Below are 25252 nucleotides of genomic sequence, written 5' to 3'. Positions count from 1 at the left end.
GCCACTTCACGGTCCCAAGCACTCAAAAAACAAGCACTGTTATTATTCAGTTAACTTCCCTGTGCCTCATTTGCCTTATCTTTAAAATGGCTGTAATAACGCTGCCTTCATGAAGGTGTCCTAAGGGCTCAATGAGACAATAACCGTTGCAGATGCCTCATCAACACTAAATTTCTCTTCTATTAGCCAGGCTTATCTCAAGAAATTGCTCCCAACTGTGGGCGGTAGTCTGGAACTAACCTTGTGAAAGCCTCTGGCACATAGTAGGTATTTAATTTAAAAAGTAACAGCAAGTTCTTGGCTGCGCAGGCCAGATAAATGATAGAGCTTTCTGGAAACAGGCAAACTAGTTATTTCATGCAAAACAAAGAAGCAAATGTCCATGATTCTTTCCTCAACAACAGCGTGCAGAACCCTAAATTATCCAAAGAATCCTGCTGAATCTCTGGTTTCTGTCTTCTTAAGTTAAACCCAAGTCAACCCAGCACAGGAAGAAACAGCCACCCCAAGGGTGAGTCTTTGGGTAGCTGCGATAAAGTGGTTCAGGGTCATACACGCCCCAGAACCAGCTGGGGGTTGTGTGTGACATATATAGCAGCTCAATCATGGAACTCAAAGATAATTCCCCAAGGCACCCCCAGACCTAGATCTGGAGAAAGCCACCTTGGCTGCACCTGTGCTATAGCAGGTGGATGTGGGCTGGCTGCAGCTCAGCTTCCTTCCTGGGGCCCTCCCAGCTCTACCAGGGAGCTGCATGCCAAGGCCAGGGGCAGTAACTTTGCTTCAGTGTGAGGCAGCCCGACATGCTTGTTACAAGCATTTACTGATCTCCTCTTGTTCCCAGGCACTGAGCAGGGCCCTAGAAAGAATACAAATGATGATAACTAACTTTATCGTATTCTGTGTACCAGGCTCTGTGCTAAATACTTTCTTTTTTAAAAAATAATTTTTAAAAAATAGACACAGGGTCTTGCCGTGTTGCCAGGCTGGTCTCAAACTCCTGGGATCAAGTCACCTGCCTGGCTTAGCCTCCCAAAGTGCTGGGACTACAGGCATGAGCCACCATACCCGACCACTAGACACTTTTCAAAGGGTAGCCTCTTTCATTACCACCATCATCCTTGGTGATGGTCTGGACTGAGCAAGCTCTAGTTCACAGATGGAGAACTAAGCCAAACAAATGCCCCCATCTCCACACCTCCCCTAGAGCCTGGGGACCAGCCTCCATGATCAAGGTGAAGTTTGTGAGCATGACATTCAAGGCCTTCTCTTCCAGCTTCATTTGCATGTTCATGGGTGCTGTGTCTATGGGAACACTTGGCAGTTTCCACAAGCCCTTGACTGTCTCCCACTCTGCCTTTGTGCATTAGCTCTCCCTGTCTGGAATGTTCTTCCCCTGAATTCCTACTTGTCTTACATTAAGAGTTAGTATGTGAGGGCATCTTGTACAGCCCAGGCACTTTATCCACAAAACAACCCTGTGATTTAAGCATTTTGATACCCATTTTACGGAATAGGAAAGTGACGTACTGAAAAGGGAAGCAACTAACAACAGGGTCACAGAGCCAGGAAGAGGCAGAGCTGGGATTTGAACTCACAGAAGTTGGACTTTGGAGGTCATAGTCTTTTCTACACCACAACGTACTTCTCCTTGGCTCAGGAATCTCCTTCTCTGAGAAGCCCTCCCCGACCTCTCCTGCTAGGTTAAATACAGGAATGTGCCAGAGCCTGCCCTTACTGGCCTACAAGAGCCAATTATTAAATTGTCAGGAATTTTGCAAGCTGGTTGTTAAATACAGCAATTATTAAAGATTAAATTATAAAAACTTATAATTAAGTAAATTGTATTAAAAACACAGCTCGTAAATACTCAAAACTCATCACTTCCTAATTATTTTATTAGATTTTACTATTATCTAATGCTCTTAAGATTATTTACCTCCATCACAGCTGTACAATGGAAATTGTATATAATAGTATGCTACTGTGCCTCTCTCAATGACATCTCATTGGTAACTTTGAAATTGGCCACGATTGGAGTATTTATACCATGGAAATTGGCAAATGCTGGAAATCAGAGCTCAGTTTATTGTTGTGTTGATTATCTAGACTTTAAAAAATGATGAAAAAAAGTATTCGCAATGCAGATTAAACTCCAAGTGTGTCCTGACTGTAGTTATTACATTGTGAAAATCTCCCCAAAATTGAAGAACTAGTCTTCCAGTACAGTCATGCATTGCTTAATGATGGGAAATGATGGGAATACATTCTGAGAAATGCATTCATTGGGTGAGTCTGTCGTTGTGAGAGCATTGTAGAGTGTACTTACACAAGCCTAGAGGGGACAGCCGACTATACGTCTAGACTATATGGCCTATTGCTCCTAGGCTATAACCCTGTACAGCGTGTTACTGTCCGGAATACTGCAGGCAATCATAATACAATGGTGAGTATTTGTGCATCGAACATAGCTAAACATAGAAAAGATGGAGTAATAACATGGCATTATCATCTTATGGGACCTCTGCCATATATGCAGTCCAGCTGAAACATTGTTAGGCAACACATGACTGTCTTTGAAAACTGTTACCCAATTTAGCGAAGAAATTCCTCGCGTCATCGATGAACAAGTGGGGTTCCAACAGAGCCTTTGTTCTTTTACTTTTATCTTGTGAATGCAAATGAAAATATCGTGTCAGAACTACACTCAGAGAGCTAGTGGTTAAGCACTCAACCACAGACCACTGGCCAGGTGCTCCCCGCCGTGGCTACCAGACCCGCTGTTTCTCTCCAACTCCTCAGTCTCCTCTGGAGAACAGGGTTGAATCTCTTTCTTTTTTGTATCCCCAGTTCTTGGAGTAGGCACTCAATCATGGTTGAATAAACAAACAAATGCATGAGTGCCTGGATAGATAAAGAACTAACCCTATCTCCAGCCATCCTTCCCAGGAAAGACTTTCTTAAAATATTCATTTATGCGAGTTTTAGTCCTTTATTGCATGCTGCTGACTGTCTGCCGTGCACCAGTTGAGTTAATAAGAACTCCCATGGCTTGGGCCCATCACTTAAAGAACACTAGAAGGGATAGCTTAAAAACATTCTAGACACAAGGGTTCATTCTCATGTCCATGTTCAAAACAGCACCCAAATCCATCTATTACTGAAGGAAACACAAAGTCATTAACCCCACAATCCTCCCTCAACCCCAAAGGCAACAGAGGACTCTCAGGAGGAGCTGGTGGAGCTCCGTAGAGTGATGTGGTCATGTCCAGGGCTGAGGAGCTATAGTCCATGGAGAAATGTGGTGGTGTTTTTGATTTTCCACAAACGCCTTTAAACGTAATCTCATTCCTGATGACAAGACGCAGGCAGTTTTCCTGTAAGAATAGCTAATTTCTAGTGTCCAAACCGTGACCGAGTACTTGGGAGTGCCACCCTAGATCTGCTAAGGCAGAAAGGAGAAAGAATGGCTCATAATAATTTACAACAGGCTGGGCGCGGTGGCTCATGTCTGTAATCCCAGCACTCTGGGAGACGGAGGCGGGCAGATCATTTGAGGTCAGGAGTTTGAGACCAGCCTGGCCAACATGGTGAAACCTCGTCTCTACTAAAAATAGAAAAATTAGCCAGGTGTGGTGGTGGGTGCCTGTAATCCCAGCTACTTGGGAGGCTGAGGGAGGACAATCGATTGAACCTGGGAGGAGGAGGTTGCAGTGAGCCAAGATCGCACCACTGCACTCCAGCCCTCCAGCCCTCCAGCCTGGGTAAAGGAACTAGACTCTATCTCAAAAAAAAAAAAAAAAAAAAAAACCACCAAAAACCAAACAAACAAAAGACTTACAACACAGGCTTAGAGGATCAGAAACAGCCACCAACATTCCTGATGTCTTTTTCGACAGAGTCCCCCTGTAAACCCTCACTTTCCTCTTGCCCTTCCTGGATTCACACAACTGGAACTTCAAGGCCATCTTAGCAGATAAACAACGTAACATGTATCCCACTATATGATTAATACAAAGATAGGTGGTCTTAAACTTACTAACAAATAATTAGTCACCAAATGAATTAGAGCAAAGAGCAACCATGAGCACGTTAAGTCACCTGTCAAAGCTGGTTGTGTTTATGTATTGGAGGTGGGCCCTTTCCCAGGGCCAACCAGGTATGATATCGGGTGCAGCAGCCCCAGAACCTCTTCGAACATATGTTTCTTTCCCTTAAAAAGAAGAGAAGAACAGGGGAAATTCAATTGCTTCAACTTGAAAGTCAGTGCTAAGGGAGGCATTAGGAAAATCTTTCTTGTGGCTCAGCGCCCTGATTACCACAATTAAAGTCCAAGGTGTGGTGCCATTTGCTCAGCATGCTCTGGCACATGAAAGAAAATGATTCAGGCAAGGAAAATAATTACACATTAATTTGTGTTTGGCAACTGTGTTTTATTCCCTTGGCCCACAAAGCAAAGATAAAAGGTGATATTGTTGAAAGTGTTTTATCTGCCTTCAATGGGTTGCCATGGGCTGCACTGAGACGAGCTTTTTGGTCGGGCATTTTCCTGACATGGTGGGCCTGCCTTTTATGCTCCGTTGCTGTGGCCAGCCAGGAAAGGTGTAGTGACAGCTAATAAGCTGTTTACTGCCCTGGCCCCTTTGTGTTTGCGGGGTTCCCATGGATCTGGCCAAGTGGAGAGGAACAGTGACCCTCTAGGGTAAAAGTTCCAGTCTCCATCCAAGGAGCACTCATCCTGCATCATGGTACCGCAAAGAGGCCACCTAGCAAGGGACACGAACCCAACCACCTCTGGAGACAAGCAGATGTCCAGGAGCCAAGCTGCACAGGCAGGCAGGGTTGTGAACAGCTGGCTGTGCCAGGAAGGAATACAGGCCCCACGTGGCCAAACCACCTGGTATCTTGGAAAGAAAAATAAGGAAATCTGTATTTGGAAAAGTGCAGTCTCAAATTTTGAATGTGGGCTTCATTAAAAATATAAGAAAGCATGTCTGTGGGCCACAGCTGGCTTATTGCCACCAGTTTGAACCTCTGCAGAGCAGCACGGAGGTTAAGCACTAGCTTCTAAAGTCAGACAGACCAAGGTTCTAAGCTCAGTTCCATCTCTCCCAGCTGGGTGACTTTGGACAAGTTATTTAATCTCTCTAAGCCTGGGTTTCCTGTTTGTAGAATAGAGACAATAACAATTATACCTCCCTCCAAGAGTTATTGTAGGGATTAACTGAGATAATGCAGGCAAGTTCTTTGCACAATCCCTGGCAAATAGTGAGCTGCATAAATGTCAGTGATTATAGCTATTTATAATTGAAGCCCTGGGTGAAGCATCATGGGAGGATAAAAGAATCATCATTGCCCCAGGCTTTTTGTTGAATATGCAGTTTGTGACACAAAAGCTGCTCTATAGATAATGACATAGCCACTAAATACGTGAGTGAGTGAGTGAGTGAGTGAGTGAGTGAGTGAGCGAGTGAGTGAGTGAATTAATGTTCCATCTTCTCTTTCTGGCATCCGTTGTTGTGTTTGTGCCAATGACTTAGTCTCCTTGGACCTCCATGTATTCATTTTTAAAATGGATAGGATGTGTCTACCTTGGCAGCTCAGAGGGATGCTTTACTGCCTCCTGACACTATCTGTCAAGGGCTCTTAGCAAAGATTAGAACCGTCCCCTGGGGACGTTATCCCTGGCTCTGGGAGGGGGCAGACTTAGCACTGGGATTGTTCTTCATTGGAGCAGGATTGTTCCTTCCATTGCCCCCACCCCGCCTCCACTCTCTTCCCTTCCCCAGTCTGATTTTTGCCCCAGGAGGCTGACCTGGATGGAAAACAGGCTCCCCAGGCAGTGGGATTTGGTCCTCGAGAAGCCCAGCTGGAGGCTGAGGGAGAGAGGGCAGGGATTGAGTGACGGACACTTCTCCAGCCTCCTGCCTCACCCTGCAGGCAGTGTCCTTCTACTGAAGGTCACAGCTCTTCTCCTGGGAGCCCTCTCTACAGACCTCCCTCCTTGCAGGTTCCAGGAGCTGCAGCCTCTCCTAATCCCCTAAGGTCTAGGGGTAGTAGCTACACAAGGTCCTGACCCACACATTTGCTTTTCCTCCTCCTGCCCACACCTTTGATTCTCACGGATCTTCAGGGGCTCAGCTGTTTCCTGCCGTGACCCTGATGGATACAACAGGATATGCTCTTCACCACCCAAAGTGTGAAAAATGAGTTCTCTAATCAAGAAGGCTCCAAGTGCCCTAGTAGAGAACAGAAGCTCGGGGATCAGACAGGCTGGAGCTCAAATCCCTGTTAGCCATTTACTGGCTCTGTGAACCTGGACAAGTCCTGTCATGACTCCAGGCCCACTTCCTGATCTGCAGAGCAAGATCCCGCCGTGTCACCCAGTGAGGCTGTGGGGCTGACATGGGCCATCGATGGCCCTGGCTTGGTGCCAGCTGGTCAGGCTGCTCAGGGCCACTCCTTCACTTCTTGTTCTACCTCTCTTTTCTTTTTTAAATTCCTTTCTTCCTTCTTAGAGGCAAGACTGTTTTTTCGGCCTTTTTACTTTTGTTAGACTGTGCCTAATACAAATTGCTCCCACTGGCAGGGTACCTACCAGATATCCTGTGCTCAGGGGATCAGGAGGACATTGTTTCCGACCTCCCAACAATCACCAAGTGTTATTATGGTGGAAGCACTGTATAGCACCAAATCAGGGTGTAAGGAAGAAAAGGACGGTTAAAATTATCCTTGTAAACCTTTTTTAAAAGATTCATCTGTAGATTTTGATATATCCGATTTTGGACGTATACACTGCACCACGGGTCTACACAGATACGACGTATGCAGCAATGCACAGTGTATTAAGAACTATATATACAAAGCACAACTTTACAGTGAATTCAATTAAAGAGGAGTGGAAGCACATGTAGCTCTCATTGTAGGCATCAAAGGCATCTAAGGTACAAGCTACACTGATGTTACAGATAAAGACATTGAGGCTCAGAGAGGTAAAGCAATTTGTCTAAGGACACACAGCTAATAAGCGACAGAGTGAATATTCAAAGCCAGGTGTGTCTGACTCCAAAATTTATGTTCTTTCCCCTATGGCATAACGTCTGAATTTCAGTTAGAACAAACAGAGAAACAGAAACTCAAAGACAGCATCCCTAAGATGACTTCCAGATTATTATATGGGAAATGGCTCCAAGTACTGGCCCTGTTGTCTTGTTCACTCCCGGTTTCTTGGCTGTGTGGGGCTCCAGCCTCTGGCATGGTGAGACCCAGGACCCTGTGCCAGGCCGGGGAGCAGGGGGGGTACTCTCTGCCGACACCCCCTGACGACCCAGTGGAGGCAGCAAAGGACAGAGGCCTTCACTGCTTGGCAAGCCAGGTTGAGATTTTTTTTGTTGTTGGCCACCGATGAATGGTGGTAATTGTTGGGAGATTAATTTAAGATTCTCAGATGAAAGATATTACAAAAGTGCCAGGCCCAGAAAGAGGAGGAGGGAGCTGAAGCCCTGGCTGAGCCTGTCGCTCTCCCTCTGGCTCCAGTGCTGACTCAGGCCCTGACCTTGGGCAAGTCATTTAACCTCTTTATGCTGATTTTCCTCATCTGTATAATCAGCTAATGATGGTTCCTCTTCCAGACCACTTTGATTCTCAGATGAAAGCATCCATAAAAGTGCGCAGGATTGCTATTAATTGGGCCATTATTATTTTTATTATTAAATAGATTAAGTCCACTAAATTTTAACTATGTTTTGACTTCCCCTGACAGGCAGGATGAGCAGTTAACTATCAGATGACGGGCCTCTCTGAAGTCACCGTGTGTAGAGAAGCCCAGCAGACAGGCGCTTCCTTCAGGGAGGCCACGTCGCTTGGGCAGAAGAAGTCTGTGCTGGGCCTGCTCAGCGACTTCTGTTTCCAGCCTTAAATATCAATGTATCTCATTAACTGTAAGCGATGCTTGCAGCAATTAGAAAGAATGGAGATGGAAGTGCCTATGCTGTACGCCTCGGCTGTGTGATTTTATAGGCAAACCCTGGCAACCCTTTGCAAGTCGGCTTCTGCAGTTGAATAATGGGACCGGCATTTTCCCATCCCCTCCCAGGCAAGGCTCAGAGGAGACAGGGCTGAGCAGGTGTCCATACTATATCAGACTGAGTGTGACAGCTGTCGGTCTCCAAAATAGCCCGCTGTTCCGAGACAAGAAATCAGTGTTGGAGTGTGACCCTGGAGCTCAGATCCCGTTTCTACACCTTCCAGGTGCTGCTGGAAGACACAGGTAATATCTAGCTTAGAAGGATTTGGAGAAATCCTTGAGCCGGTGCTCAACACACTGCATGTACTCAGCACACTGTGACCACTGTTAGTGTCAGAAAGCAAGCCCTGGGGAAACAGCAAACAAAATGAGGTTCCCCCTTTATTTAGGAGGCGATAGACATCTTTCTGGATTTGTGAGACATATGTATTATAAGCATATACAAGTAGCTTGATCTTTCTTTTTACATAGCTACCAAAATGACATCAGTAATGCACAGTTAGTGAGAAAAGACCAATAAGCTCAAAGGAGAAACTGCATCACCCATAGCCCTGCCATCCAGGGTGCCTACTGGGAGGCCTTTGGCAGGGGTTGCATCTCCCACTTTCTGACACTTTTGTCCCACACAGCTCTAGGTAGCTAATGTTGCAGATCTTAAGGTCAAAAAGAAGACACCTGATGGCAAAGAGCCCTAGATTCTAAGGAAAGCGACTTGAGTTCAAGTCTCCCTGTGGTACTAAATAGCAGTGCAATGCTTTCTGCTTTGGTGCTAAATGTTCTCCTTTACATTGTGAATTCATTTGAGTGGATTAATTGAGTTTCCAGAAGTATGGAATATGGACATATTTTAATTTTTTTCACATACTATGCCTTTATTAGGAACAGCCGAATTGAAGCACAGGCATATATTTTTACAAAATCTGTACCCAGCAAATCAGACCTTTGATTTCATGAATGTGTACTGAAATACATTCATCCAAATAAAAAAGCGAGTTGACTCAAAGCAAATTGTAAGTAACAGTGAGACGGCATTCAGACAAGGCAAACCAGCTCGGCGTGGCTGGGGATGCCTGAGAGTTGGGAAACGTGGGACCAAATGGTCTCTAAATTATTTCCAGCTCTAAGATTCTTTGGAGGGACTAGTGGAGTCAGTCACGGGGCCTCTCCCAGGCCTGTGCTCCCCTATCTCTGACAACGCTCCGTCGCAACCCCAAGTTTTTCACCGGATGGCATTTTGTCTGAACGTTCTCTCTGTGCCATTGCTGAGAACTGTCCTCATACCACACAGTGGCAGAGCTCATACTTGGAGGAAGAATGAATGAATATGGTCTGGGAAGACTTTTTCAACTCATTCAGATCCCGTGTGCATTTATTGAGCACCCATTGTGTGCCAGTTGCCATGGTGAGTACTCTTGCATGAACTGTCACTTTTAATTCTTATGGCAACCTTGTAAAATTTTACCCACAGCTTTGTCTCCAAGGGGGCCTTTGGTTGGTCACTTAGCCAGTGGGACTCTTTGTCTTTGGTAAAATGGGATTAATGAAGTCTTTCCTGTGCACTTCATGGGACTAGCATGAGGATCAAAGGAGACTGTGTGTGTGAAGTTTCCTGAAAAATATGAAGTTCTGGCCGGGTGCGGTAGCTCACGCCTGTAATCCCAGCACTTTGGGAGACCACAAGGTCAGGAGTTCAAGACCAGCCTGGCCAAGATGGTGAAACTCCATCTCTACTAAAAATACAAAAATTAGCCAGGTGCGGTGGCAGGCGCCTGTATTCCCAGCTACTCTGGAGGCTGAGGCAGGAGAATCACTTGAACCTGGGGGGGCAGAGGTTGCAGTGAGCCAAGACCATGCCACTGCACTCCAGCCCGGGTGACAGAGTGAGACTCCAGCTCAAAAAAAGAAAAAAGAACTTCTACCCAAAGGGACAGGAAAAAAGACACCAGAAAACCTCTCCTGTTCTGTCCTTTTTCTTTGCTGATGCTCACACTCTGCGGTTAGATTATTGTGAGGACTGAAGACGTCATTTCAGTTGTCAGAGCTCTCCTTGCTCCCTATGCAAACTCCAATTTGTCACAACCCCTCTCAGATTTCATTGGTGATCCCTGGCTTCTTCTACGATCAGTAAGTGGTTACATTCTAAGCTCTTGGGCCTGATAAACCTGACCTTGAGTTCCACCTCTGCAACTTAGGTGTGTCTGTGGGCTGGTCGTTCGACCCCTCTGCATCCCACACTCCTCATCTCCTGTGGGAATGGCTGCCCTGTGGTCTGTTGGGAAGATGCAATGTGCCGAAATTTATAAAGCGGTGAGCACAGTGCATGGCTTATAGCATGTGATAAATGCATGAAGTTATTATTAATAACTACTCTGTAAAATATGAGGATTATTATACCACTTAAGAGATAAAGAAACTGAGGCTCAGAGAGGTAAAACTGCTTGTTCAAAGCTGTACAACTAGTAAATAGCAGAGTGGAGATTTGAGCCCATTTCTCCCTCAGTTCATGCTGCTTGTTTTCACCCTCTCCCTGGGAAGGGATAAGGTGTTTCTATGAGAGAGAGAGAGAGGTGCCTTTGATCTGGATCACATATAATCATCTCTTTCTTCTGTTTGTATGGTGCCTTCCACTTTCAATAGCCTTTTCATTCATTATCTCATAAAATGTGGCTGATGTGGTCACCACCAAGCCTGGATTATACTTTGGACTCCGTCTCTGGCATCTTAATTCTGCTTAAAATGTCCTTAAGTTCCATAATTTGCAGATAAAAAATGAGGATGCCTCATTTGACCCATCACTTATGCCCCACCTGACAACAGCTATTACAAAATATCTGGAATTAGATTGTTCCAGAAAACTTGTTTATTTGATTTCTGCACAGAAATATTTCAACTGCTTATAAATCATGCTGTCCCCACCCAACTCACTGCTGTCAGTGCACAGCTGGGTGCAGGAATAGAAAGGACAGGAAGTGAGGGCTGAGCTCTGTTGAGTTCCATATGCATGGTGGTTAAGAGCATGTGCCTTGGCTGCCTTCAGGAAGACCTGTGTTCAAATCCTGCATCCCCTCTTCTCAGCTGATGTGATCCACTCAGCCCTTGTGAGCCCAAGTTTCTTTCTTTCTTTCTTTCTTTTTTTTTTTTTTTTTTTTTTTGGCAGAATCTCTATCTGTGGCCCAGGCTGGAGTGCAGTGGTGCAATCTCGGCTCAGGGCAACCTCTGCCATCCAGGATCAAGCAATTCTCCTGCCTCAGCCTCTCGAGTAGCTGGGATTACAAGCATGCACCACCACACCCAGCTAATTTTTGTATTTTTTAGTAGAGACAGAGTTTCACCATGTTGGCCAGGCTGGTCTCGAACTCCTGACCTCAGGTAATCCGCCTGCCTCGGCCTCCCAAAGCGTTGGTATTACAGGTGTGAGCCACCGCACCAGGCCCCGAGTTTCTTTATTTGTAAAATCATCTCTGTCTTTGAGGGCTCTGATGAAATGAGAAAACCCATAGACTGTAAATCATTGAGCTCAGCACAATTCCTGGCCCATTTAAGTGCTCAATAAATAGTAACAATGATCATTTGAGCTTCACTTCCAGTGGGAAGACCAGGCTCCTTTGATGATACCCATCATGAGATCAAGTAAAATCATGTCTGCCGCTATTTCCTGGGCGCTCGGAATTTTCTTGATCAGTACACGAGTCCCAGCTGTGGGGATGGCCTGCAATCAGGCCTCGGCATAGATGCCTGCAGAATTTGTAACCAGCAATTATTACCGTATATTTTCTTCTTTTCGAGGTCCACTTTCTCTTTTTTCCATTTTTTTAACTTGAGTGAAATCAGAGCAGGTTGTAAAATCTATGGGTACACTTAGCATAGTGGTAAATCTCTTGATTTCCTTTTTTTCCAGAAAAGCTATCGAACCATCAGTGGCAACGCAGAGTGAGAGAAAATGCGAAACTTCCGTTTCTTGCATTGCTTCCAACCCTGGGTCTGTTCTGTGTGATTGTGATTGCAGGAGCTCAACTCAGGCTTGCTCTGCGAAGCCGGAACCCTTGGTGATGGAGCCTCCGGGGAATGAGCTGGTGCTGTGGCGCCCTCTGGTGTCCACGTGGCTTCCGCCAGGACTTGCAAGAGGCTGCGCAGAAGGCGCAAAGGAAGATTTGAAAAAACATCTGTCCAACTTTCCTTCCTCCTACAAAGAGAATGCTGCAGGTAGTGTGAGAGGTCTCATGCCTGTCTCATGCGCAATAGTATGAGTGATAAGATCGGCCTTTCATGAGAAGATAACGCAGCAAGCATAACCCAAATGGTGGGTCCCGGCCAGGGGGATCTCTTTTCAGAACAGGTCTACGAAAGCCCAGGTTTGCTTTAGCTGTTTCTTTGCTAAAGCCAAACCCAGCTCTGCTTTCTCGAACGACCTGAGCCCGAAGGTCTTTACTCTACTCTGCTCTGTGTCTGCCAAGGACAAGAAAGGAGAAAGGATGCTGGGTCCGGAGAACGACTCCTTAGGAACAAGAAGAGAGAGGGACTAACATATACTTCCAGGACCCTGGTCCTGCCTCTGTGACCCTTCCTGCACTTTGATCTCCTGGCACTCCTCAGACTGGGCGGCTCCAGCTGTTTGACTCTGCAGCTGACATCGGTCATACGCGCTCTGCTTTCACTCGGAGGCCGGGATCTAGTCCCCAACACTGGTCGGACCCCACTTCCCTTTTCTTTCTTTCTTTCTTTTTCTTTTCTTTCTTTCTTTCTTTTTCTTTCTTTCTTCTCTTTCTTTCTTTCCTTCTTTCCTTCTTTCTTTTCTTTCTCTTTCTTTCTCTTTCTCTCTCTTTCTTCCTTCCTTCCCTTCTTCCCTTCCTTCCCTTCCTTCCCTTCTTCACTTCCTTCCCTTCCTTTCCTTCCCTTCCTTCCCTTCTTCACTTCCTTCCCTTCCTTTCCTTCCCTTCCTTCCCTTCTTCACTTCCTTCCCTTCCTTTCCTTCCCTCTCCTTCCCTTCCTTTCCCTTTCTTTCCCTCCCCTCCCCCTTCCCTCTCCCCCTCCCCTCTCCCCCTGCCCTCCCTCCCTCTCTCCCTCCCTCCTTTCTTTCTTTCTTTCTCTCTCTCTTTCTTTCTTTTTCTTTCTTTCTTTATTCTCCTTCCTTCCTTCCTCTTTCTTTCTCTCTTTCTTTCTTACGGAATTTTGCTCTTGTTGCCCAGGCTGGAGTGCAATGGCACAATCTCAGCTCACCACATCCTCTGCCTCCTGGGTTCAAGTGATTCTCCTGCCTCAGCCTCCTTAGTAGCTGGGATTACAGGCATGCGCCACCACGCCCAGCTGATTTTGTATTTTTAGTAGAGACAGGGTTTCTCCTTGTTGGTCGGGCTGGTCTCAAACTCCCGACCCCAGGGGATCCACCCACCTCGGCCTCCCAAAGTGCTGGGATTATGGGCATGAGCCACTGTGCCCGGCCGGACTCCCATTTCTGAATTTGCTTGTCAGGTCTCATAACAGATCACTGGAAGGAAGAAGCATAGCCTGATCACCCAGCCTGATTGAGGATGAAATGGAAATCTAGGGGTCAGAAGAAAATGGGAAAGGAACCATTAGCCTCAGTCATTTAAACAGAGCCAACCCACAGACCATGACCAAGCAAATCTTGCCATCGTGATCATGACCAGTTAGCATTTAGAATGTATCGCTGTATGCTTTGATGATTTTGATGCTGTCTTTTTGGATTTACCCTATAAGAAAGACTCCCTGAACTCCAACACTATCTCCAGCATTATTCACATTTTCAGGCAGTGTGGTCCCCCAGCTAACAGCATTAGCATCAGCTCAGAGCTTGCTAGAAATGCAAATGCTTAGACCTACTGAGTCAGGAATTTGGGGCACGGGCCCAGCAATCTGTGTTTTACAAAACCTCCCAGGTAAGCGATATATGCTAGGACCCTTACAAGGGAAAACAGAGGGGATCCAGTATGTGCTGTGTACCTTCCTTGGCGTTTTCTTGTATATGATTATATAGGTGGGGTCAGTTTGAGTGGTTGGTGATCTGAGATGATGCTGAGCTTCAAAGAGGAAGACCTATTGGACAGCTTTCCATGTATTTGCAGATGAAGTGCCACCATTTTGCTTGAAATGAGTTTATGTATAATACATATACATTATATTTAAACAAGAATACGTGTTACTAAGTAAAGTATAAAAACCAAACATACTCCTACCATGTGATCCAGCAATTGTATTCCTTAGTATCTATCCCCAAAGAATTGACGACATCACTGGATGTGATGGCTCACGCCTGTAATCTCAGCACTTTGGGTGGCTGACGGGGGTGGATCACGAGGTCAGGAGATTGAGACCATCCTGGCTAACACGGTGAAACCCCTCTCTACTAAAAATACAAAAAATTAGCCGGGCGTGGTGGCGGGTGCCTGTAGTCCCAGCTACTTGAGAGGCTGAGGCAGAAGAATTGCTTGTACCTGGGAGGCGGAGCTTGCAGTGAGCTGAGATCGCACCACTGCACTCCAGCCTGGGCGACAGAGCGATATGCCATCTCAAAAAAAAAAAAAAAAAAAATAGAATTGAAGACATATCCACACCAACATCTGCACATGGATATTTATAGTAGCTTTATTCATAATTGCCAAAATTGGGAAGCAACCATGACGCCCTTTAGTAGACAAGTGAACAAACTGTGGTACATCCAGATAATGGAATAGTATTCAGCACTAAAAATAAATGAGCTATTAAAGCCATGAAAGACAGGGAGGAAACTCAAATGTATATTCTAAGTGAAAGAAGTCAGTCTAAAATGGCTACCTATTGTCTGATTCCAAGTATATGATATTCTGGAAAAGGCAAAATTACGGGGATAGTAAAAAGATCAGAAGTTGTCATGGCTTGGGTGGGGGAAAGGATAAATGGGAGCTCAGAGGATTTGGGGGCCATAAAATTCCTCTCTATGACAGTGTAATGGTGAATACATGCATACATTTGTCCATACCCATAGAATGTACAACACCAAGAGTGAACTCTAGCGGAAACTATAGAGTTTGGATGACAATGATATTTCAACGTAGGTTTATCCATTTTCACTAATGTACCTCTCTGGTGCAGGATGTAGTTAATGGGGGAAGCTGTGCATGTGTGGGGTAAGGGGTATATGAGAAATCTCTGTGTCTTCCTCTTAATTTTGTTGCGAACACTAAACTACTCTAAAAAAATTAAGTAGGCCAGGTACTTAAAAAACTAAATACATGCCTGTAATTTCAGCACTTTAGGAGGCCAAGGTGGGTGGATCGCTTGAGCTCAGAAGTTCGAGATCAGCCTGGGCAACACGACGCACAGCATTTTCTCCCCAGTTCCTCCTTTTTCACCAGGTTTGCTGTCTTCAGAGGATTGCCTTTGTGTAATTTCGGCACAGTGGGAAGTGACAGAGTATCAACAGTCATACTTCCAGAATGAGAGCGAACCTTGGCGCTCCTTTCCTGCTGGGAACATCAGTGGCTCCTCTCTGCCTGGAGGAGAGGTCTGTGCTCCTTTGTCTGGCTTTCAAAGTCTGCACAATTTGCAGACCTTCACCCTTAACCTTCCTGTCCATCTTGATTACTGCATTCTCCTTCACAGGTTTCTCTGCTCAAGTCCAGCCCAGCTACTCACCATCTCCTAAAAGCTTTGCCTCTGTTCTGTGCCTCTCCACTCTGCCTCAATTCATGGTTCCCTTCCCGACTTAGTGAGCTCTTCTATGTCCGCCTAGGGCCCAGCTGAAAAGCCAATACCTCTATGAGATCTTCCTAATTCCCAGGGCAGAGTTAAGCCTGTCTTCCTCCCCATTCAAGTCATCAGACTTGCATACACCAACATTTCAGTAAGAACATGTTGGAGTGTAATTATTTATCTGTATCTCTGCCTCTTCTACTAGACTGTGTTTTGCTCCTCAATGACTCAGTTCTACTATTCCCCGTGATCAGTACCTGGCATATAATGAGCGCTCAATAAGTTTTCTGAATGGATGAATGAGTGGATGAGCCAAAAGTAAGAAGATAACTCAGGCTAGGTTTTATGGCAGGGTTTACCAATAGAGCAAATCATCTGCCACCGCCATCACCAGTCCCAAAGTTAGTTGCACATCAGAGGTCCCAGCGGGAGACAGGCCATCCCAATGGTGCTCACATCACCACTGCCATCTGCAACCCTCAAAGAGGGGGCCTGCCTATTTCCCCACTTTGAGAATCATTGTGAGTTATGAGAGATGTTACTGATGGGACTGTGTTGGCCTATGAATGGTGTGAGAACAGAAAAAATAGTTGAAGATCATTGTTTTCAGGGTTTTCTTTAGAGAAAAAAAGGCATTACACTACAAAAGATACATAGGTACCTAATATTCATCAGAAACTTACTCGCAACAAGATCCTGATGCCAGTTAGTATATTTCTAGTACTAGAACCCCTCCTGGGCTCTTTTCTCACTCAGCAGTTTATCAGTGGAGCAAGTTGTCCGCCGCCACCACCACCACCAGCAGCCCCAAAGTTAGCTGCACATTCAAGGAGATCTACTCTCAAGAATGCAGAATTAGCCAAAATGTGAAGGGTACATCAATCCAACAAAAATAAAACTTTTGTCTTGAGGGCGTTGTATCTCTTTGGGGCTTGTTGAATTTTCCATTTTTTTTTCTAAAAGCAATATGAATAGTTTCTTTTTTTAGTTTTCATCTTGTTTACATAGGTGGTTGATGGCAAACCCAGAAGATTGACTTAATTTATGGAAATGATTCACATTTGTAGTTAGGTTTTCCATAAAGTGAAAAGCTGATCAGTTTTCATCTGTAAAAAAGAGCAGAAGTCTTCACCAGTCTGTAAAAGCTCAAGTGCCAGCCACCTTTTTATATTTTCCAGGAGTCAATGAAAATCCACAGAGGATTCAGAGACAATTCAAATCAGTGACACATAAACAGGCACCCTTTACTATGTACTGACTTTGTGCCAAGAACTTTAAAATCATGATCTTATTTAATTCTCATGGCAACCCTGTGGGCTAGGTATTTCAGTCCTTGCTTTATAGACATGGAAACTAAAGCTCAAAGAGGGTAAGTCACTTCCCTAAGGCCACAGAGTTATGCCCCAGCTCCAGCCAGTCCGTGTCACATCTTCCAATTCTCCCACAGAAACTGAGTATCCTGATTTTTATGGAAGGATACTAAAATGTTGGTAATCAATTAACAAACAATTTAAAACTCTGAGCAGGCATACAGGACCCATCTGGTCTGTGGGCCCTGGTGGGACCAGCTGTGGTCCTTGCTGTGACTATTTCTCTGTTCAGCCTCTCCCTCTCCCCAGTCCTGCTTCCTTCCCTCCTTGACAGTGCTGATGTTGAGAGCATGTCCCAGTAACTTCCTGCACTGCATTCCCCATCCCCGAGTCTATTTCTGTCCAAGAACCTAGTAGACATGGAAAGGAGGAACAGTCTGATTAAGTGAGCATTTTATCCCCCAAAAATTATCCAAAGTTCTAAATTATTGAGTCTGAAGGAGTTTTCAGAATTAAACTAAATTTACTGCTCACTTCTTTGACCTCTTGTCCCCATTGTTATCCAGCAAAGTGGCAGCTCATGGGAAGGATTCAACCCATCATAGATAAAGAAGCTACGTATAGATGTGTGTATAGATTAGTAGCTCTGCCATCTCTGCTTATGAAACGGAATGAACCTAAAATGGCAGTGAATCATGGTGTGCTGGCAAATGTTTAACAACTGGCAATCTAAGAAAGGAAAAAAAAAAAAGTCCTAATTGATAGTGCTGCTTATTTGTGCGGTGTAAATACTCCCACCATGGCTGATTTCAAGCTACCTACGTGAGCTCACTGAATGCTGGTTGGGAAGAGACATACCCGTCAGCTCTTGCAGGCAGGTATGAGCAGCTTCAGCACACTGGCCGTGAACTTCTTTTCTCCTTAGCAGGACATTAATCTTACTTATTTTACAAACTCTGATCAAGTCAAAGATAGTAGTGTCATAATTCCAAAGGTCAAGCTTGTTTGTGTTTTGTTTGGCTTTTTAACATTTATTTTAGTTTTAGGAGTACATGTGCTTACCAGTCAGCAGTGATGTAAGCACTTGGCTGAGTGGTGCAATTCAATTCAGCAGACATTTCTTCAGCACCAGCTGCATTCAGGGTGGTGCGTTAGTTCCTGTGAGATGCTCAAAGAACAAAGGATGAGGCTCTGACATGATGCTGCATGAGAACTACACAGAGATTCTGGAGAGTAAGCTCTTGCCCTAGGGAACAGTTGGATAAGACCATGGGTTTTTATGTCCTTTTCTCCTGGGACCCACATTCCAGAGGCAATAACATCTATAATTCCTGGGTTCTGATCCTCAATCTATTGCTTTGTCATCTTTCACTGGTGATAACCCAGTCTGGGTGTAGATAGATAGATAGATAAATAGATAGGTAGATAATGTCCAGCTTTTCTATTTACTCTTAGTGGGAGGGTTGCTCTAAGACAAGCTATTCCATCATAGCTAGAACAGAAGATGCAAACCCTGATTTTTCAATGCTGGCAAAGAATCTAATTTTTAAAATATGTTGTGTGATCCAACACTTAAAAGCCAAATAAAACATATCTTTAGGCCACAGCCAGTTTTGGCCCACAGGCTGCCAACCTGTGACCTCTGGTGTATTGGAACGCAAGCGAGTAAGAGTTCTGCTTCAATCGGGAGGCCTTGACTCTTATGATTTAGGTTTGTAGTGTGTAGAGTCCAGCTTTGAAGAGGACTGGACTCTCTTTGGTCAGCAACCAGAGTATAGACATCTGAATCCACCTTCCCCCCGGCTTTCCCCCAAATTGGTTTCTTATTCCTGGGGACCCAAAAGAGAAAAGTGATTGCATGAGATCAATGAAATAAGTACTGGGCCTGGAGTCAGATTGAACCTAGGTTCTAATCCTGATTCTGCCACTTATTAGTTACGTGACTTTGCATAAGCCACTTAACTTGCTTTGGGTGTAAGTTTCTTGAAATGTTGTTAAAATTCCCTTCATAGGATTCAAATTGTTGACATAATTTAATAATAATGAGACTGTCCTGGGTATGTGGCAGATACCTAACACATATCATGCTAGAGCCAGGTCCCACTTCCCAGGGAATCCTCTTTTCTTTGGCCTCTCTTTCTCTTGCCCCTGTTCAGACCTGCAGGTCCTTTGATCCATTGTGTCTCCAACCCCAGATCCTTTGGTCTTTGAAACAGGAGACGAAGAGGCAGCTCCTGTCTGCTCCCCACACTTAGTCACTGTAATATATCCACCAGAGGAGTCAGGAGCTCCAGCCCATAGGCCATCAGAGCAGCATAACTCCACCCTGGGCTGGTGTGATTTATTTCTGGGAAGGCTGGGGCTTGAAGAGAGGGGAAGTTTAAGAATTAACTCCTCATAAAACTTAAACAAGTAAAGAAGAGAAAGCAATAGAGTCATCTGGTGTCACTTTAGGCTCATCAGCTTTCCAACTTTCCCCAACTTTGGAGAAAAGAAGACATACTGGATTGTTAATTAATGGGGCCTTCTAGATGTTACGCGTGCAAGATAATATGGGTATCACACTGCCTCCAATCACACAATGCTGGCCATATATTTTGCTGTTGTAGTTGTTTTAAACAAACAGAAAACTGTAAGGTCAGTGATAAAGCATTGAGAAACACCCCATGCCGTTTCTTTTGGGGTTCAGCCGTTTCTGAAATCAAAGAACTGCAAGATGATTTAGAAACATCTTCAGCCAAACCCAAACTGTTGACTGATTTTGGGAAAAACCCTGAAAGCAAATATTCTACATGCCATAAGACTAAGAAGAGCTGAAGAAGCCAGCCAGAATCTGTAGGCCTTAAGAATAAATATTGGGCAGAGATGGAGAAAGGAGAAAGTATGGTTAAGAACAATTAATGTGGATAATTCAAAGACATTGGACAATCCAGAGGTCCTCATTTGACCTGTGTTGCTATAGTCTAATGTTCTAGATTTAATTTATATGGTGTTTAAAGGCAAGAATAAAAGACCAAAGAAAGGATAGACCTTTTTGAAGTGTCTCTGTTAATTTTATTAACCTGAAGAAGAAATTATTAATTTGGTAGAAGGTGAACCTATGTTCACCAGCCAGGTAAGGTTAAAAACTCATTGAATGCTCACAAAAGCCCCGGGAGGTCATTGTTTCTTATCTGATCTGGTGCCAGCAATGCCAGAATTCAAACCCGCCTCTCTCCTGTGCTCCAACCCCAGTCCCTGCCTGGCTGGAAGAAAACGCTTGTTCAAAAAGGCACTCAATGTGACCGTGTCTAGATCCAAAAGCTCACTTGTAGCTGTGTGTGCAAATTCTCTTTGAGCTTTCATCGGGGAGAATTATATAATAATATCATATGATTTTGCAAGAAGTTCACCAGGGCTATTTCAGAGGCTGTCAGCCAAGACACTGTTCAGACAGTGAGGCGTCAGAGCTGCCACTACAAAGTGGATGTTAATTACCTAAAACAATGGGTGTAATAGGCAAAGAAAAAAAAAAAAACAAGACCTGCTCTCTCAGCCCAAACCACTCATCTATTACGTGCCAACTGCACAGTTATTTAGCCTGGAGGAGTTGTAATCAGCTGGTTTGCAAATTAATAAGATCTTAAAACAAAAACAAAAACAAAAAAAAAAAAACAGAGGCTACAAGAGGAAAAGAATGGTGGGAAACTTTTTATCTCTGATTCTTGAGGAATATATTTATTCTGCAATTACCTCGTGACCTGCCCCGAATTCATTTACTATGTGTCATGCACATTCTGCCTGAATGGCGAAGTGGGGGCACAGCACAGATCCAGCAAGCGAGATGGGCAGTGAGAGATGACCAACGAGAGCAGCAGATTGGCCTGTTTCTATCTCGAATGTGAATCGCTCGTCTGGTTTGAGTTTGCAAATGTTAATTCCCATACTTCATTCTGCCAGAGTCATTAAAACATACCCAGGTGAATCAAATGCGAAATCACTCTGGTTCTTAAAAAGCCAGAAACCAGGCATGACTCAGTCCTAGTAACAATGGATAATGCCTAACCTAGGACACTGTAATTAGCTCTTTAATCCTGTTGACCTTTAATAACAAGACAGACATAATGAATGGTTAGCTGGTTTTGTTTCATGGAGGATGTTTTCTCTCCCAATAAAGAAACACTTTTTTGCTTCTTTTTTTTCTGTTTTTCCTATTGGCAAAGGAAGTTTCAAGATGAAAGAGGATTCAGCCAGCTAGAGGACTGGTGTTATAGCATACTTAGCCAATCAATGGAGTCACTCCAAATCCTCTTAATTCCAACTTAAGGGCTTCCCACACACAGGTTACAACTATGAAAACTACTATAATATATAAACTGTAGTAACAGCCATTAATTTCGCACTTACTATGCTTTAGCTAAGCAAATTATTTTAATCACCATGTCAACTTTCCAAAAGGGCTATTATCAGTCCCGTATTACAGATGAGGAATTTGGTGCCCACATAGGTTAGAAAGTTTGCTCAGGACACAAGCAAGGGGGATTTGAATCTAGACAATTTGTCTCCAAAGTCTTTTGCATGACGTCTCCTGACCACAGGAGTCTCTTGTAAAAGATTTAAGGCCAGGTCTATGCAAGGGGCCAAGGAGTCACTATCAAGTTATCTAAGCTTATTTTGCTGTAATCAGCCTACCCAGTGAGGGTCAGACAGGCAGAAAGAGTAAACATCAGCCTAGAGAGTACAGCTTTAGGTGCCCTAACTACAAAGTCTCCAGTTTTCCAAAGAATATGACCCCTATTTACTGGCTAACCCCTGACAATCCATCAGTAGAACTTCATTAACTTAGCTTACAGCTTTGAACTTTGGCAAAATTAAAATGCCAATGCATGGACCATCTACAATATATGTCACAGGTATGAATGGAATATGGATGGGAAGAGGCAAAGTGAACTTTAGGAAGGAAGCACCAGAAATAAGGAAAGGGCTGGAAACAGGAAGGTGGGGGACACTTCACTGGCCGCTTGATCATTTGACCAAGGGTCAGGCGTGTGCAGAGAGGGAGAACCCCCTGACGCCAAGTCAAAGGTCAGCATGTTGGACTGGACCGGCGGATGGGAAGGATGCTGGTAACGTTTATGTGTAAGCTTCATGAGGGCAGGCTTCTGTCTGTTTTGCTTAATGCTCTAACTCCAGCAACTAAAACAGTACCTGGCACATGGTGGATACTCAAAAATGTGTCGAATGAATGAATAAGGGAGGAAATGAATGAATGTGTTCTCCTCCCTTGTCTCAAGGAGACCACGCCACTTCATAAAAAATAGCAAGGGTCATTGACTGTCAGGTTGAAGACATCTCATGGCTCTCTCTTAGAATAAAAGAGTCTTCCCAGAACGGCTTTGGCAGGCTTTCTGCTGCATCTCATGAGCCTCAGCTCATCTCATGGGTCACACCACCTTTCCTTATTCCATCTCTGGTAGGGGAAGTAGAATTATTCTTGGATCTACAGCATCACCCTCAATGTTCGGGGAAGAATCAGCCCTCCCTGATTTATGTGGCCACATGGGGCAGCAGAGCTACTTGGACAGAATTGAGATTTTGTTAGGAAGAAAGAAAGGGGAACTGAGGGAACCGGATGCTGAGAGGTCAACCAACAGCAAAAGATTGTTAGTGTCTGGCATAGGGAGAGTATGCAATGACTATTTAAGGAAATAAAGGAAGGGTCAGTAAAAGTTTAGAGCCCATCCCAGCACTTTGGGAGGCCAAGGCGGATGGATTACTTGAAGTTAGGAGTTCGAGACCAGCCTGGCCAGCATGGTGAAACCCCGTCTCCAGTAAAAACACAAAAATTAGCCAAGTGCGGTATCGGGTGCCTGTAATCCCAGCTACTCTGGAGGCTGAGGCAGGAGAATCTCTTGAACCCAGGGACCAGAAGTTGCAGTGAACTGAGATCACACCACTGCACTCCAGCCTGGGTGACAAGAGTGAAACTATGTAAAAAAAAAAAAGTTTAGAGCTCAGTGTAGACAAAATTCTGACACATCAGTTAAAGGTGATCTTGTCCCTATGTCTCAAGCAATGCCGGAATAGTGTAGGTTTTCAAGTCAATGACTGATTAGGTGGCTAACTGGGGAGGTAGGTACTGTTTCAATAATGTGACAAGGTCACAGGACTTGTACATTATTTTTTGTTTTGTTTTGTTTGCTTGTTTTCGAGATGGAGTCTCGCCCTGTTTCCCAGGCTGGAGTGCAGTGGCATGATCTCGGCTCACTGCCACCTCCACATCCCAGGTTCAAGCAATTCTCCTGCCTCAGCCTCCTGAGTAGCTGGGACTACAGGTGTGCGCCACCATGCCCAGCTAGTTTTTGTATTTTTAATAGAAACAGGGTTCCATCATATTGGCCAGGCTGGTCTCGAATTCCTGACCTCAGGCAATCCACCTACCTCACCCCCACCAAATGCCTCTGGATTGGGCCTATCAGGTTTAGAGATGCAAATTCAAAAAGATCAAATGACATACCCAAGACCCCACTCTCATGTGGCTACTCTCAGCGTTGTATTTCCTATATCCTTTAGTATGAGAAATAGTTTAAAAATTTTTAATATAATCATAAGCATGCTTATAATATTACTTTTATAAGTGTTGTGGGATAAAAAAATTTATATTAACAGTTGACATCAGAGTTCCTCCTAAAAAGTAACCTGCATTCAAAAGGAAAATACATTTAATTACAAGCAAAAGACAAAGCATCACACAAAAATTACTGATTGTTTTGCATTAGACATAAACAGAAATTTGGGAGATATGGGAAAAGAGGAGAGAGGGGATTATTAGAAATGGAGGTGAAATATTTAAGAACAGATGTGTCGAGCATTCATTTTTAGGATATGGTGTGTGCTTAGATGAGACCGCTGTTCTCTGTCCTCCAAACCTTCAGCAAAATTGTATATACATACAGAGGTCTTATGTAATTTTTTTAAATAAAAAAGAGGATGAATTTGAAGACCTGGGACAAAGAGATTCTGAACAGGAAAAGCATGTACCTTTTTAGCTGCACACTGATCAAGCATGTCAGATGTTGTCCTTAATTAATTATGTTTTTAGGTCTTTGGCTCTACATGGTAAAGAGAGGAAGAAGGGGTTGCCTGTGGAACATCCTGAAGGATCAGAAGAAGAGGGAGGTGACATGAGATCATAGCTCACAAGTGGGGACCAGGTGAAGAGGTAGTTAATCAAACAGCCATAGAAATTCAAGGCTAAGCAAGGAGAGGGGACCAAGATATTTGCCCTTCACTAAATTTTCTCATCACACTATTTCGAGAATACAAATGAAAACATAATCTTTACTACTAAAGGTTTAACATATCTGGCCGGGCATGGTGGCTCGCGCCCGCAATACCAGCACTTTAGGAGGCCAAGGTGGGCAGATCACGAGGTCAGGAGATCGAGATCATCCTGCCTAACATGGTGAAACCGTGTCTCTACTAAAAATACAAAATATTAGCTGGGCGTGGTGGTGGGCACCTGTAATCCCAGCTACTTGGGAGGCTGAGGCAGGAGAATGGCGTGAACCCAGGAGGCAGAGCTTGCAGTGAGCTGAGATTGAGCCACTGCACTCCAGCCTAGGTGACAAAGCGAGAATCTGTCTCCAAAAAAAAAAAAGATTTAAAGTATCTGCATATTGTATATACTATTAACAGGATTTTTAAAAATGAGAAGTTGGGGTAAATACTTGTAACATACGTAGCAGAGAGTTAATATGTTTAACATATAAAAAGCTTTTTTAGGTCAATAAGAAAGTGAATGCCCTATCAGAGAAACTGGCAAAAGACATGAATGGGAACTCACCAACGAAGATCTATTTATACAGATTAAGGGTATCATTAGATACTATTCCCCAAAGCACACTCAAAATACATAAAGAAAGAAAGTTGGACAGGCAAGAAGAAATCAACAAAAATACCAGGGTAGAGGAGATCGTTAATCAAACTTCCTTCTCTTTAAGAGTCAAGCAAGCATCAAATACACAATGGAAAAACTGGATGAAGCAATTGTTTAGCTCAGTTTAATGGGTATGTATCAAACTTAGTACCTACAAAGAATCCACATTCTTTCCAAGTTTCTCTGGGACAGTTTAAGAAAATGACCATTCTCTAGACAGAAAATCTCAAAGAAATCTCTTTCAAAATGAGAAAATTTGTAGAACACATCCGTTGACCACAATAATGGATATTTAAAACAAAATAATAC

Source organism: Pan paniscus, chromosome 4 (assembly GCF_029289425.2).
Source record: "Pan paniscus chromosome 4, NHGRI_mPanPan1-v2.0_pri, whole genome shotgun sequence".
NCBI lineage: Eukaryota > Metazoa > Chordata > Mammalia > Primates > Hominidae > Pan > Pan paniscus.
The sequence above is the reverse complement of the archived record's forward strand: the minus strand, read 5'-3'. Positions refer to the sequence as shown.